The 14669-nt window shown below is 35.4% G+C and overlaps 1 protein-coding gene across 11 annotated transcripts in view; it reads right to left on the minus strand.

The window, feature by feature from the left end:
• Nucleotides 1-14669, minus strand: part of LOC106504458 (uncharacterized) — a 1793907-nt gene that overhangs the window by 1493638 nt on the left and 285600 nt on the right. The window lies entirely within an intron of this gene.

Genomic DNA, 14669 nt, shown 5'->3' on the forward strand with positions numbered 1-14669 from the left:
TTTGAGGGCTGCACCTGCGGCATATGGAGGTTCCCAGGCTTGGGGTCGAATTGGAGCTACAGCTGCCGGCCTATGCCAGAGCCACAGGACTGCCAAATCTGAGCCGTATCTTTGACCTATATACTACACCTCACGGCAACACCAGACCCTTAAGCCACTGTGCGAGGCTAGGGATGGAATCCTCAACCTCATGGTTCCTAGTTGGATTCATTTCCGCTGTGCCACGACGAGAACTCCCTGGATGTTTGTTTTTATGTTGTTGTTGTTGACCTGTATGATCTCTCTCTATATTTTGGACATTATCCACTTTTTTTGATATATGAACTGCAAATATCTTCTTTCATTCAATAGGTTGCCTTTTTGTTTTGAAAATGGTTTGCCTTTGCTGTGCAAAAATTTCTTTGATGTAGTCTTTTCTATTACTAATTAGTGACTAATTACTAATTGCTAATTACTAATTTTTCAGCTTAAAGAAGTGCTTATAATATTAAACAGGGCTGGTTTTGTGAGCCAAACTTCTTCAGCTTTTGCTAACTGAAAAACTATTAATCTCCCCTTCAATTTTTTTTTAAATTTTTATCAGTTGATTTAAAATGTTCTGTCAATTTCTGCTGTACAGCAAGTGACTCAGCTATACATATACATACATTTTTTCTCACATTATCTTCTATCATGTTCTATCACAAGCGACTGGATGCAGTTCCCTGTGCTATACAATAGGATCTCATTACCTATCCACTCCAAATGTGGTAGTTTGCACCTATCAAACCCCAAACTCCCAGTCCATCCCACTCTCTCCCACCCTCCTTGGGAACCACAGTCTGTTCTTCATGTCCATGAGTTTGTTTATTTTCCATAGATATGTTCTTTGTGTCATATATAAGTGTTATCATATGGTATTTGTCTTTCTCGTTCTAACATACCTCACTTAGTATGAGAACCTCTAGTTCCATCCATGTTGCTACAAATGGCATCATTTTATTCTCTTTAAGTCTGAGTAGTAGTCCATTGTATACATGTACCATATCTTAATCCATTCATCTGTCAATGGGTATTTAGGTTGTTTCCATGTCTTGGCTATTGTGAATACTGTTGCAATGAACATACAGATTATGTATCTTCTTCAAAGAAAATGTTGCCAGATAGCTGCCCAGGAATGGGATTGCTGGATCATATGATAGTTCTATTTTTAGTTTTCTGAGGTACATCCATATTGTTTTCCAAAGTGGTTGTGCCAATTTACCTTCCCACCAAGAGTGTAGGAATGTTCCCTTTTCTCCACACCCTCTCTAGTATTTATTATTTGTTGACTTGTTAATGACGGCCATTCTGACTGGTATGAGGTGGTACCTCACTGTAGTTTTGATTGACATTTCTCTAATATTTAGAGATGCTGAGCATTTTTTCATGTGCCTATTGGCCATCTGTATATCTTCTTTGGAGAAATGTCTCTTCAAGTCTTTTGCCCATTTTTCAATTCAGTTGCTTGTTTTTTTCCTGTTGAGTTGTGTGAGTTGTTTGCATATTTTGGAGATTAAGCCCTTGTTGGTTGTGTTGTCTGAAACTATTTTCTCCCATTCCCAAGGTTGTCTTATTTTTTCTTCTTGGTTTCCTTTGCTGTGCAAAAGCTTGTAAGTTCGATGAGGTCCCATTGGTTTATTTTGGTTTTAGTTCAATGAGGTCCCATTGGTTTATTTTGGTTTTAGTTCTATTGCTTTGGGAGACTAAGAAAACATTTGTAAGGTTGATGTCAGAGAATGTTTTGCCTGTGTTCTCTCCTAGGAATTTGATGGTGACTTTTCTTATGTTTAAGTCTTTAAGCCATTTTGAGTTTATTCTGTTGCATGGTGTCAGGGTGTTTTCTAGTTTCACTGATTTCCATGCAGCTGTCCAGTTTTCCCAGCACCACTTGCTGAAAACACTGTCTTTTTCTCATTTCATATCCTTGTCTCCTTTGTCAAAGATAAATTGACCACAGGTGTCTGGGTTTATTTCTGGGCTTTCTATTTTGTCCCAGTGGTCTTTATGTTTGTTTTTGTACCAATAAAACACTGTCTTGATTAATGTAGCTTTGTAACATTGTCTAAAATCTGGAAGAGTTATGCCCCCACTTGACTTTTTTCCCCCTTTGGATTGCTTTTGCAATTCTGGATTTTTTATGGTCCCATATACATTTTTGGATTATTTGTTCTAGTTCTGTGAAAAAATGTCATGGATAATTTGATAGGGATTGCATTAAATCTATAGACTGCTTTGGGCAGTACGGCCATTTTAACAATATTAATTCTTCCAACCCAGGATCATGGAAAATTGTTACTTTTTTTGAATCTTCTTCTATTTCCTTATGTTTTACAGTTCTCACAATATTAATCTTTCACCTCCTTGGTCAGGTTTATTCCTAGGTATTTAAATTGGGGGGGGGTACAATTTTAAAAGGCATTATATTTTTACATTCCTTTTCTAATATTTCATTGTTAGTATACAGAAATGCAACTGATTTCTGAATGTTAATCTTGTATCCTGCTATTTGCTGAATTTGTTGATCATTTGAGTGGTCTTTGTGTGGTGTCCTTAGGTTCTTCAATATATAATACGTCATCTACATAAAGTGACAGTTTTACCACCACTCTTCAAATGTGGATAACTTTTATTTCCTTTATTTGCCTGATTGCTGTGGTTAGGGCTTACAGTACTTTGTTAAATAAAAGTTGTGAGAGTGGGCATCCTTGTCTTGTTTCATATTTTAGCAGGAAAGTTCCAGCTTTTCTCCATTGAGTATATACTGGTTATGGGTTTGTCATAAATGGCTTTTATTATGTTATTTTTCCCTCTATACCACTTTGGTAAGAGTTTTTATTATGAATGGATGTTGGATTTTGTCATATGCTTTTTCTGCATCTACTGAAATGATCTTTTTTTTTTACTTTTTTTTTGTTAATGTGGTATATGAAGACTGATTCGTGTATGTTGGACAACAGGAAGAAAACAAAATGAAAAAAAAATAAGGCAATATAAGGGATCTACTGGGTAACATAAATCAAGCTAATCTATGCATGATAGGGATTCCAGAAGGAAAAAGTAAGAAAATTATGGTTGAAAACTTTCCAAATCTAAAGAAAGAGATATAAATATATAGGAAGCACAGGATGTCCCCAAAGAAGTTGCACAGAAACAGACCCACACCATGAAATATTATAATAAAAATTCAAAAGTTAAAGATAAGGAGAGGATTCTAAAGGCAGTAAGAGAAAAATAAACAGTTAATTATAAGGGAAACCCCATAAGACTATCAGCTGACTTCTCTATAGAAATACCACAGGCCAGAAGAGAGTGGCAAAATATATTCAAAGTTCTAGAAAAGTAAAATTTGCAGCCTAATATTCTCTACCCAGCAAGAAAATCATTTAAACTAGAAGGAGAAATAAAAAATTTCTCCAACAAAGTTGGAAAGAGTACAGCAATACCAAACCCATTCTAAAAGAATTTCTAAAAATTTCCTCTAAATAGGAAAGAAGCAAGAATACATAGGATGGAGGAAATCACAATTGGAAAGCAACCATTTAAATAACCCAGTATACATATCTGAAAGAAAGAAAAAAAAAAAAAACCTATTTCAAAAGCGATGATTAACAAAAGGAACAGCAAAAGGATAAACATGAAGATGTTAAAAAAGGACATCAAAATCATAAAATGTGGGGAAGGAGAGTAAGAAAATCTTGGCTTTTTTTTTTCTTTTGAGAATGTGTTTGAGGCTATATGACTATCAGGCTAAAGCAAGCAGATATAGGAAGGGGTTATCATACTTGAAAAAGAGGGCAACAACAAATCAGAACCAAACAAGTCATTCACAAAACCTAAAAAAAAAAAAAAAGCATAAAATAAAAGAAAGTCATCCAACAAAAAGCAGAAAGGAACAAAGGAGAAACACAGAATCAACTGGAAAACAAGCTTTAAAATGACAATAAATATATATTTGGCAATAATTACCTTAAATTCAATGGGTGTTGTTTACTCTCCAAGTAGTGAGTTTTTTCTCATTTCTTTTCCTGTGGTTGAGTTCTAGTTTCATGCCATTGTGGTCAGAGAAGATACTTGAAATGGTAGCAATGGGAACTATGTCTAGTCACTTACAATGGAGCATGATAATGTGAGAAAAAAAGAATGTATATATGTATATGTAACTGGGTCACCATGCTGTACAGCAGAAAATTGACAGAACACTCTAAACCAGCTCTAATGGAAAAACAAAAATCATTCTATATATATAGATAGATAGATAGATAGATAGATAGATAGATAGATAAAATCAACAACTTAACTTACCACTTAAAAGAATTAGAAAAAGAACAAACAAAACCTAAAGTCAGCAGAAGGAAAGAAGTAATAAAAATTAGAGAAGAAATAAAAAAACAGAGATTAAAAAAAGCAGTACAAGAGTTCCCATCGTGGCTCAGTAATAACAAATCTGACTAGTATCCATGAGGATGCAGGTCCAATCCCTGGCCTTGCTCAGTGGGTTAAGGATCTGGCATTGCTGTGATCTGTGGAGTAGGTCATAATTGCAGCTCAGACCCTGTGTTGCTGTGGGTGTGGTGTAGTCTGGTAGCTGTGGCTCTGATTTGACCCCTAGCCTGGGAACTTCCATGTGCCATGGGTGCTTCCCTAAAAAGCCAAAAATAAAAATAAGTATAAAAAATCAATAAAACAATGAGCTGTTTCTCTGAATGCATAAACAAAATTGACAAACCTCTGGCCAGACTCACCAAGAAGAGAGAAAGAACTCAAACAAAATAAGAAATGAAAGAGGAGAAATCTCAATGGACCCAGTGGAAATACAAAAACCATTACAGAATATTGTGAACAATTATATGCTGACAAATTTGACAACCTAGAAAAAATGGACAATTTTCTAGAGATATACAGCAAAGGGCCTGGATATCTGTTTTTTTTTTTTTTTTTCACCAGATTAGGAAAGTTTTTAGCCACTATTTTTTGAAATAGTTGTTCTGGCCCTTTCTCTCTTCTCCTTCTTGGATCCTTATAATGTACACTTTATTCTGCTTGATGCCCCAAAGGTCCCTTCATTTCTTAAAATTATTTTTTGATTTGCCCTTCTGTTGGTTGAGTTCCATTGCTTTGTCTTCCAGTCTGCTGATTCATCTTCTACATCACCCAGAAGTAGAACCCCTCTAGTGTATTTTAACTTTTGTTTGATATATATGGCTTAGAACCCAGACTTTTGACACCCCCACTGCCACATAAGTATTAGTCTCTACTGCCTCTTGGTATACATGTGCGAATTATACTTGCAGATGACAAATCAGAGAGAATAAATATCTTGGATATCATATTAGGATAAAAAAAATCTTGATAGGTTGGCATGAGAAGTTGACACTGAGCTGTAGCAAGAATTAGTACTTGTTTTATTTTACATCTACGCTCCAAACTCCACTACACAACTCAAGGAAAGAAAAGAGATTATTTAGTGGCAAGAGCTCAGAGAGTGTGTGTGTGTGTGTGTGTGTGTGTGTGTGTGTGTGTGTGTGTGTGTGTGTGTGTGATGGAGTAGGGTCATCCTAATTACAGCATTATCCAAAAATACAACGGTTTGCCTTTGAAGAATATGAGTCTCCTGGTTCTAAAAGTATTCAAACCTATACTACATGACATTTAGGGAGGTACTATGGCTAGGATTTAAGCACCAGATGGATGTATGGACTGAACATTTAAGCATCTTTCCAATGCTGATGTTCCGCTCTTATATATGCTCAGATGTCCAAATAAAAAAGAATCCAATATGGTTAGGAGGAGAGATCTAACAGAATATATATTTCCAGTCTATTCAGCTTATTGTAAATAGTTGGAAAATCCATCAAAAGAGCAAAATTATATCTTGACTGACAAGCCTCACCAAGTACACACCCCAGGCAATGCTCGTATGTCACTGAGAAACAAACTGGCCCACCCAGAAGAGAGCCTCACTAATCTTGATGCTTAAAAGCTGGAAGCCTCACCAGAGAAGTGAGCAGTCAAACGGGACTTGTCACTGCTGATTAGTTGAATATTGAGAGACACTGTTCTTCATACAATGAAGGAAAATAAAAAAAGAAAGAAAGAAAAAAATGAGGATATTTCTCTACCAAGATGGATGAGATCCACCAGCTGAATGAATCCTAAAGTTGGAGAGTAACAGTAAATTGCTGTCACTGGCACTGGTCACTTTTAGCTGAGGTTTAACTACAAACTGTAACATAAAAGCAGGCACAAGGGAGCACCTTTCTTCTCCCTAGAGGGATAACTGGCTAGAGGATTACTGTCAGCCACCTTCCGGGGTCCTTCCCCTCAACATATGTGTACTCTGATCACAAACAGCCAATCTGGGCTTCCCTCCAGTCAGGGACATATGGTGAGGTCAGAGTAGCTGAAGGGGCTTAGACTGATTTGATTTCAGAGATAGTAAGAGAAAGCCCATCATAAGCAGGTGCACAGAAATTAGGAGATCAGAACAACTCCTGGCATTTTTGCTGCCAGTATTTCCCTACTCCCTTGCTCAGTGAACTGTCAGCACACCTAAAATTGGGGGTTTGATAAGAAAGGGGCAGAAAATGAAGACTGAGATAATTTCAAATAAAAATATGAATTTTTCAGAGTGGAATAATCATTTTACACAGAATAGTTTATGATTATTGAGACACCGAGGAATAGCATTGCCAAGAATTTAACATGCAGTAGGGCTTCTCTGACAGGACTGTATGGCAGCTTTCTCCCAGCAGCCTGACGTCATTCTGCTTTGGTTAGGGTGAGCATCAGTAGTTTTTTACTGGAGCTGACAGGAAAGAGACGGTGCAGGTATGTAAAAGCTGGAGTACATACTTTACACACAATTCCCCATCTAGTCAGGACTTATAGTTCACATGAACACTGCTGCTTTCTTGTGGCACAGAATTCAGGATATAAAATAAAATTTACACCAAGACTAATATGCTGCAACTTTGACCCAATTCACCACCACCTAACTTCATTAGGAAACAGATGAAAGTGTCTAAATAAGGAGAGTAGACTAATTGAGGTTAAGATTTCCAGAACCACAAGCAAGAGTTCAGACTCTAATTAAAGGAGTCTTCCAACCCCACACATGGAGAAAAAGGAGCTGAAAAAGAGAGAATATGAATTCCTTCTGCCTTGCACCACAAGAGCACCATCTGACTAGTCAAACAGCTGTCCAAATGACCACACATATGTATAGCTTAGTTTAAAATGACAAAACATAAACTTTTAATTTATAGATATTTGAAGTTTTATGTAAGCTTAAGGGATATTCAGAGAAATTGTGATATAGGGAAACTGGGATTCTGACTTTGGGACTGACCTGGAATTATTAAAAAAAAAAAATCCCTTGGCTTTTTGGATTCCTGAAATAAAAAAATATATATATAATTTTGGAAACTCTACAGAGGTGAAAAACGTTCCCTGAAACACTTATCATGAGGCTTGACCTCCATTTTTTATTCACCATAATCTAGTGCTCAAAAAAATCAGTACGGTGATTTTTTATTTGTTTACTTTGAGACCCAATATATTATTTCAAATCCTACCAGAAGCTACCTTTTCCTTTGTGTTGCAAGGACTAAACAGCCATGCAAAGTAATTGTTCTCAGCTAGTAAATTAAAAATTAGGGTAAGGAACAAAAAACAAAATAACCTATTAATGAAAACCCACCAGTTTTAAGTCATTAGATGGCACAGAAGAACCTCTGGTTTATTAGAAAATGTCACCTGCTAGCACCTAACATTTGGACAAAGTCTTATATCATTGTCCTAGCCAAACTATGACAAAGCGGAGAAATTGCCTAAGCAAAAACAAGGACAATAAAAACAAAGGTTTTCTAAATTACTGTTGCCCGTGTCATTAAATTTCATATTGTGCATGGAATATAAATACATCACTTTGTTCTGCATGACAAGCAGAAGTGAGCATTCATACATCACTCAGCCACTTAATTAAGTGCCTGGGATATTTGCAGTTAGCAGAAACTAATAAGGGAATCACATTTAAATTCAAATCACTCCTCAGGGTGGCTGTCTGCAACATAAGCAAAGCTTACTGGGTAGATGTTCCACTAAATGCTCAGCTAAAAGCTTAGATTCACTGTATTTGTTAATAAAGAATAATTCTACTTGTGATTAAAGGTGAGAGTAAAACAAACAATTCTGTTAGGAATTTTGAGTGATGTTTTAAATACCCATTTTGTCTATCACTTTGTCTAGTAGAATAAGGGTATGATTTAGGGCTTTGCTGGCATAGAGAAGATGTTCCATAAAAAACAAATGACTACACTGACCCTTTTCATTGCAGTCTTTCAACAGACCTGACAGTAACGGTCCCAGCATCACAGACAGTAAACAATAAAATTATAAAGTCCTCATCCAGAAAAAGCAAGCAGGAAACAGTCAAATGGAGGGTCACAGGAGGCCAAAGACAGTGAAGGAGGGAGGTGGGATGCACATTTTTATACAAAAAGCCAAGAACTCAGTATTCCAAACTCTGAGGAATTACTCTTCCTTGAGCCACTGCCCAAGAGTGGGTTTATTTTTAATCATTCATCTTTATAAATTTTAACTTTTCTGGACTAAAACAGACCCATATGGTTTCAAATCTGCCCTTGATTCCAAACAGCCTCCACACCAAGCTTCTTCAAAATTTTAAAGCCATCTGGACTTCAGTGGTAAAATGACCTCTCACAATTCCTCCTCACACAAAGTATAGTTTTTCAGCTTCAGGAAACTTGACTCTCAGGCCCCTAAATGGTTCCTAGGGCAAAAGTACAGGAGTACAAAATACCCTGTAACTTGAAGGGAAATATGCCCTTACCCAACATGCTTGCAGAAAAATGAATGGAAAAGCTTAGATTCAGATTGTACATCTTTGTTCTACTCATAGATATCACATAATTTCACTGTAATCATGTATCATTTTGCTACAGAAAACATCAATTCCCTAAATTCTAGATTGTATTCCCAAGTAGAAATAAATCAAAATAAAGCTGAATATTTTAACATTGCATTTAGAGTGAACACAATATTTTTGGTTAGATGGAAATCTGGCATCTTCTGCAAGTCATAAAATCTTTGGAGCATAAATTCTGATTGCCACAATAGGTACTGTCACACAGCATCACCTCAGATATTGTCAAGGTACCATCTGGCATTAGTCACACAGCGGTGGATGAAAAAGTTGTAGGTCTATCATTCAATTCTTAAATGTATAGGGGTCAGTATTCATATTAGCATTAAAAAAATCATAAGACATATGCAAGGTATATACACAGAAAAATATTTTGAGAATTTACGTAGGAAATAATTAACCTGGTTATATCTGGAATGAAGACAAAGAGACAGCTTTTAATATCCTTCCAAGCAATCTGAATGTTTTGCCATGTATATGTATTAATTTTGGTTGGGGGAGTAATTACATTAAAAATAAAATTCACTTACAGCTCTTCAAATGTTTCACCAACCACTTATCTCAAATATGTTGGTGTAATGAAATAACTTTAAATACTCATAAGCATCCACTGAAATCCATCCTATCATTATGAATAACAGCCTTCTAAATCTATAAACTACACTCTACCTTCAATCTGCCAAATGAAGGGCCTCTGGATATATGCCCTACTACATCTACCTCATTTTTGATGGATCTGTTAAGAATGATTACTTTCTCTTATTTGAGTCATGAGTAAAATAACTTTAAGTACTTGAATATTTAAAATAGATTTTTAAAAGCTGTAGAGTCAAATATTATATTACCAACATTGCTGAAAACCTGAGAGGATTCACACAATAAAAGTGTTTTCTTTTCCCCTGATGTTATAAACCAATGTGATGTTACTTAGAGACTCTATTATATAAAATGAGAGTTCAGATTCCTTCTATTACATAACTCAGGGATATCATTCTAGGCCTAGGTCTCCTCTGCATTCAGCCATCAGGTGAATAAAGAGCATGGAGGATAATATGAGAGGTTTTATATGAGCCCAAGCCTGAGCCAGCATTCATCACTTTCAACCACATTTTCACTCTCTTTGCATATCCATACCTTTGTCACATGACTTTGCTGTACATTTCTCAGGAGAGAGAGCAGGGTATATTTTTCCAACTTACTCTTCTTTTCTTTGGCCATATGACTTTCTTTGTTCAAAGGATGTTAGTGGAAGTGAAAAAAGTAAAAGTTTTAAATGGGCTTGGAGATTTTTGGTTTACCCTGGTATTCTTTCCTTAACTTTGAGAATGTCATGGCCCAAGGAGGATGAGAGATGTGTTAAGTAGACCAAAACCTGAGCATATATGAGTCTGAAACCAAACCTAGCCAACCCCCAGCCTGAAAGAGAGCCACTCAGTTTAGCTCAGACTAGATCAGCTGAACAGAAACTGGCATGCAATTTTATGTGGGAATAAGCTTGTTATGAGCTACTGAGTTGAAGGGAGTGTGGGGCTCTTTGTTACATATCACTGTTATAGAAGTAAGTAACTGATAAAGATTCACAGCAGTCTCTGTTTCAGCTGGTTTCTGTGAACAATTATAATTTTAAAGTACTTAACTAAATATAATTTTGAAGAGTATTTTGTCTATATTTTAACATGAGACGTTGCTCTACTTTGATAAATACTGAGAACTGTGAAATTTAGTTAAATTTGGTACAACAAAATGAGTTAACACTAAGTTCTACAATCTGGATAACACGTTGTTTCACCACATTTTTTTTCAAATATTTATTTACTGGGTTTTTTAGCTTTACTGAGATATTGTTTACACATAAAAACTACCCATATTAATAAGTAAAATTTGATGAGTTTGGACATTTATATAAACCCCAGATACCATGGAACACTCACTTGAAGGTGAACATATTTCTGAACCATTGATAATTCTCCCAAACTCAGTTGCAAAAGACTGAGGAGACAGTATCTGTCTCAACTACTACAACTATAGTTAATCATCCAGAGACTTTTGTTTGTTTCTTTTTTGTATGTGAATTATCTATGTTTCTTCTCTTTTTGCCGGCTTTGAGATATTTATTTCACAGTTGCTTAGAACATTCAGCAAAGGACAATTAGAAGCAGAAGAGATAGTTATATACCAACCATGAACTAAATATTATATTAAGCATTTAAAATATATTACCTCATTAAATACTCAAAATATTCCTATGCATTATTTATCTTTTTACCCATTTGTAGATGAGATATCTGAACCTTTTAGCTGTTCTTAATTTGTCCAGTGATATATCTTATTAATATGCGATAGAGTTGGAAGGCTAGGCTTAAAACTAGGGGAGTTTTCCTCCAGAGTCCAGATTTCCTCCACTATACCAGGCTGTTTCCACAATCAATGTAAACTCAGTAATTTTAGTTAGTAAAATGAGGCTTGACTCAAGGATTAAAATCAAGTTTAGAGATAAGCAGCAAAACTGCACTACCTACACATACAGATATTTGTAATTTACTTTTTTTTAACTATGCAATTGAGTTTTATAATAATGCTTAATTCACATTAAAGATAATAATTCACTAGCATAGGAGACTGATTAAAGCAAGAGGAGATTCAGGGAGCTCCACTGTGGCTCAGCAGTAACGAAACTGACTAGTTTTCATGAGGATATGGGTTTGGTCCCTGGCCTCACTCAGTGGGTTAAGGATCTGGCTTTGCCCTGAGCTGTGGTGTAGGTTGCAGATGCAGATGGGAGCCCAAGTTGCTATGGCTGTGGCATAAGCCAGTAGCTGCAGCTGCAATTTAACCCCTAGCCTGGGAAGTTCCATATGCTGCAGGTGCTGCCCTAAAAAGGCAACAAAGTCATTTTGCTGTGCAGCAAAAAATTGGCACAATATTGCAAATCAACTGTAACTTAATTAAAAAAACACATAATGAGACATTACTACACATCCTCTAAAATGAGTAAAAATAAAGCTTGACAATACTAAGCAATGATGTAGGAAAAAAATTAAAGAATCAATGGTTTTCAAATTCTGAATTCACCACAACTTATTACAGACAATTTAAAATATATATTCTACAAATATAAGTAGATATTCAAAGACTTTCCCCAATCCTTCCCTAGAACTTTATATAGGAAAGACTAATTTAATATATGATATAATTATAAAGAAACAGCTTTCAATTTTAGAATCTACTAAGCCTAATAAATGGAAAGTGTATGTTTGGTCAAAATAACAAAGAAATAAAATTTAAGAGACTTTTTGTATCTGAACTTCACTCAAAAATATCACCATTTCCTTTAACCTCTGATTCATTTACCTTAATCAGAACAAGAAGAAATAAGCAAAAAACAAGATAAGTTTTGTTTAAATTCTTATGTAAGTCAACTCAATTTTAGTCGACACAATGTTGAGTTGCTACAGGGATTGAAGAATAAAAGCTCAGTAGTAATTTGCAATGGGAACAATACTCAGTGTTTCATGAGCTTACTGGAATTTGTGACACCTGCTCCACCTATTGAGTCAGCCTGTGGTGGGTGGGTATTGGAAAGAAAAAAGTGGGTGACAAATGCAATTTCCATGGACCAAAATAGATTCTGGGACACTTAGCTCATATGACTTCTTCTATTTAACTCTTCTGAGGAAAATCTGGAGTAAAAAATGATTACCATACAAAGTTTTTATTAAAAAGTACTTCTATAAAGATTGGGACGTAATCTTAGTTTCTACTGCAATATAACTTCCAAAAACAAAGGCATTATGATTCCTCAATCCAATTTTAATTACAGATAGTACAAATGATTAACTTTTCTCCTAAGATGAGCTTCCTACTATTTAGTAAAAAACCATCAACCAGGTGACAAATCAGCTTTAATGAAGCCTTAAATCAGCACATAACTGGAAATAAGCTCTTGCCAAAAGTGCAGAGACATTTGGTACCTCTTATTTTTTTTCATATTTGCTTCATAGCAAATTCTATGAAGCACATCTCATCTAATTATTAGTCTGTGAAAATAATTATTAAAGTTAAATAAAGAGATATGTTCATATCCCAAATGTTCATTAGTATTTACAAACTTTCATAAGTAAAGACTCCTAAAACCAAACAAAATCTAACTTTGGCCTTGCTTTCAACATTTTTTTTTAATATAAACTTGTTGACATCTTGAGGGCTTTCCTTCTTTAAGATAATGTTGAGTGCATGAATTATATTGTAATACCATTTTAACCCTCACCTTGGCTATTTTCATGATACACTGCTCTCAATTACCATTCTCTATAAACAAGGATATATGATAAATACCCCAAAAAACCTTTCTTTCTTTAATAAATGTCACTTTAATTATATATTAAAAAGTAACTGACTAAAAATAAGTAATTAAAAAATAATCAGGTTTAATTCATCTCTTTCACATTGTCATTTAAAATACTCTATTAGATAAAGTTTTCTAGAAGTATTAACTCATGCCATTGTATGCATATAAAATTAGTTTAAATTTTATGGTATCAGTAAAACACAAATCACTAATTGTTCATTATTTTTTGTAACATTATAAAATTGATAGTCATTCCTGAAACTATATAAAATAAAAACAAAGGAAATTATATAATAATCTGCCATCAAATACCTAAATGTAATTATCTTTCAGGGAAATGAAAGTCTGTTTAATTTATATTTACATATGTATGAAATATTTCTATAAATGTGGGGTTATGCATTATATTCCATTTTATAATCTTTTCAATACATATTTTCTTTGCTTTTATTCCTAGTGATTTGAAAGACAATTTTTTAATCTATTGCTGCACATATTTGGTTCACATTATTTTGTCTAGTTATCAGTGAAAATAAAAAAAAATTACTAACTCCCAAGGAAAGAACCCAATATTTGGTAGGCCAGTTCTCATAGACCTTAATGATCCACTATTCTTCTGTTTTAAAATTTTTTGAAATGATCTTATCTTATGATTACTTTTATGTAGAGAGGCCATGAAGGTCAGAACACAGGAACTGCTGCATGCCACAGGCGTGGCTCAAAAAGAAAAGGAAAGAAAACAGGACAGGATTAAGATGGTGGAACAGAAGGACTGGAGCTCAACTTCTCTCCTAAAAACAACAAAATTCACAACTAAAGGCTGAGCATTCTTCACCCAAATGGACTGGAAACCTTAAAAAAGATATCTTACTCCAGAAGAAAAAGAGGAGGACACATCAAGAGGTAGGAGGGGCGATTTCACGATATAAACAAACCCATACCTCCAGGGTGGGAAGCTCCACAGACTGGAAACTAAATGGTTCACAGAGGCTAACCTACAGGAGTGAGAGTTCTGAGCCCCACATCAACACCTCACATGCGGGGCTCTGGAACTGGGAAAAAGAGCCCTTGGAGCATCTGGCATTGAAGGCTTCTGTACAGGAGCTCCACAGGACTGTGGGAAACGGAGACTCCATTCTTAAAAAGTGCACACAGACATTCACATGCACTGGGACGCAGGGCAAAGCAAAGTCTCCATAGGAATCTGGGTCAAACCTGACTGCAGTTCTTAGAGGACATCCTGGGAAAACAGGGTTGAATGTGGCTTGTTGTGAGGGACAGACATTAAAAGCAAAGCTCTCAGGAATATTCAGCAGCATGCCTTTCTCTGGAGGTGGCCATGTTGGGAAAATATGG

The sequence above is a fragment of the Sus scrofa genome, chromosome 7 (assembly GCF_054392235.1).
Source record: "Sus scrofa isolate SSC_HxYL_T2T_F1_AM1 chromosome 7, Sscrofa_HxYL_maternal_Yorkshire_Landrace_v2.0, whole genome shotgun sequence".
Taxonomy (NCBI): Eukaryota; Metazoa; Chordata; class Mammalia; order Artiodactyla; family Suidae; genus Sus; species Sus scrofa.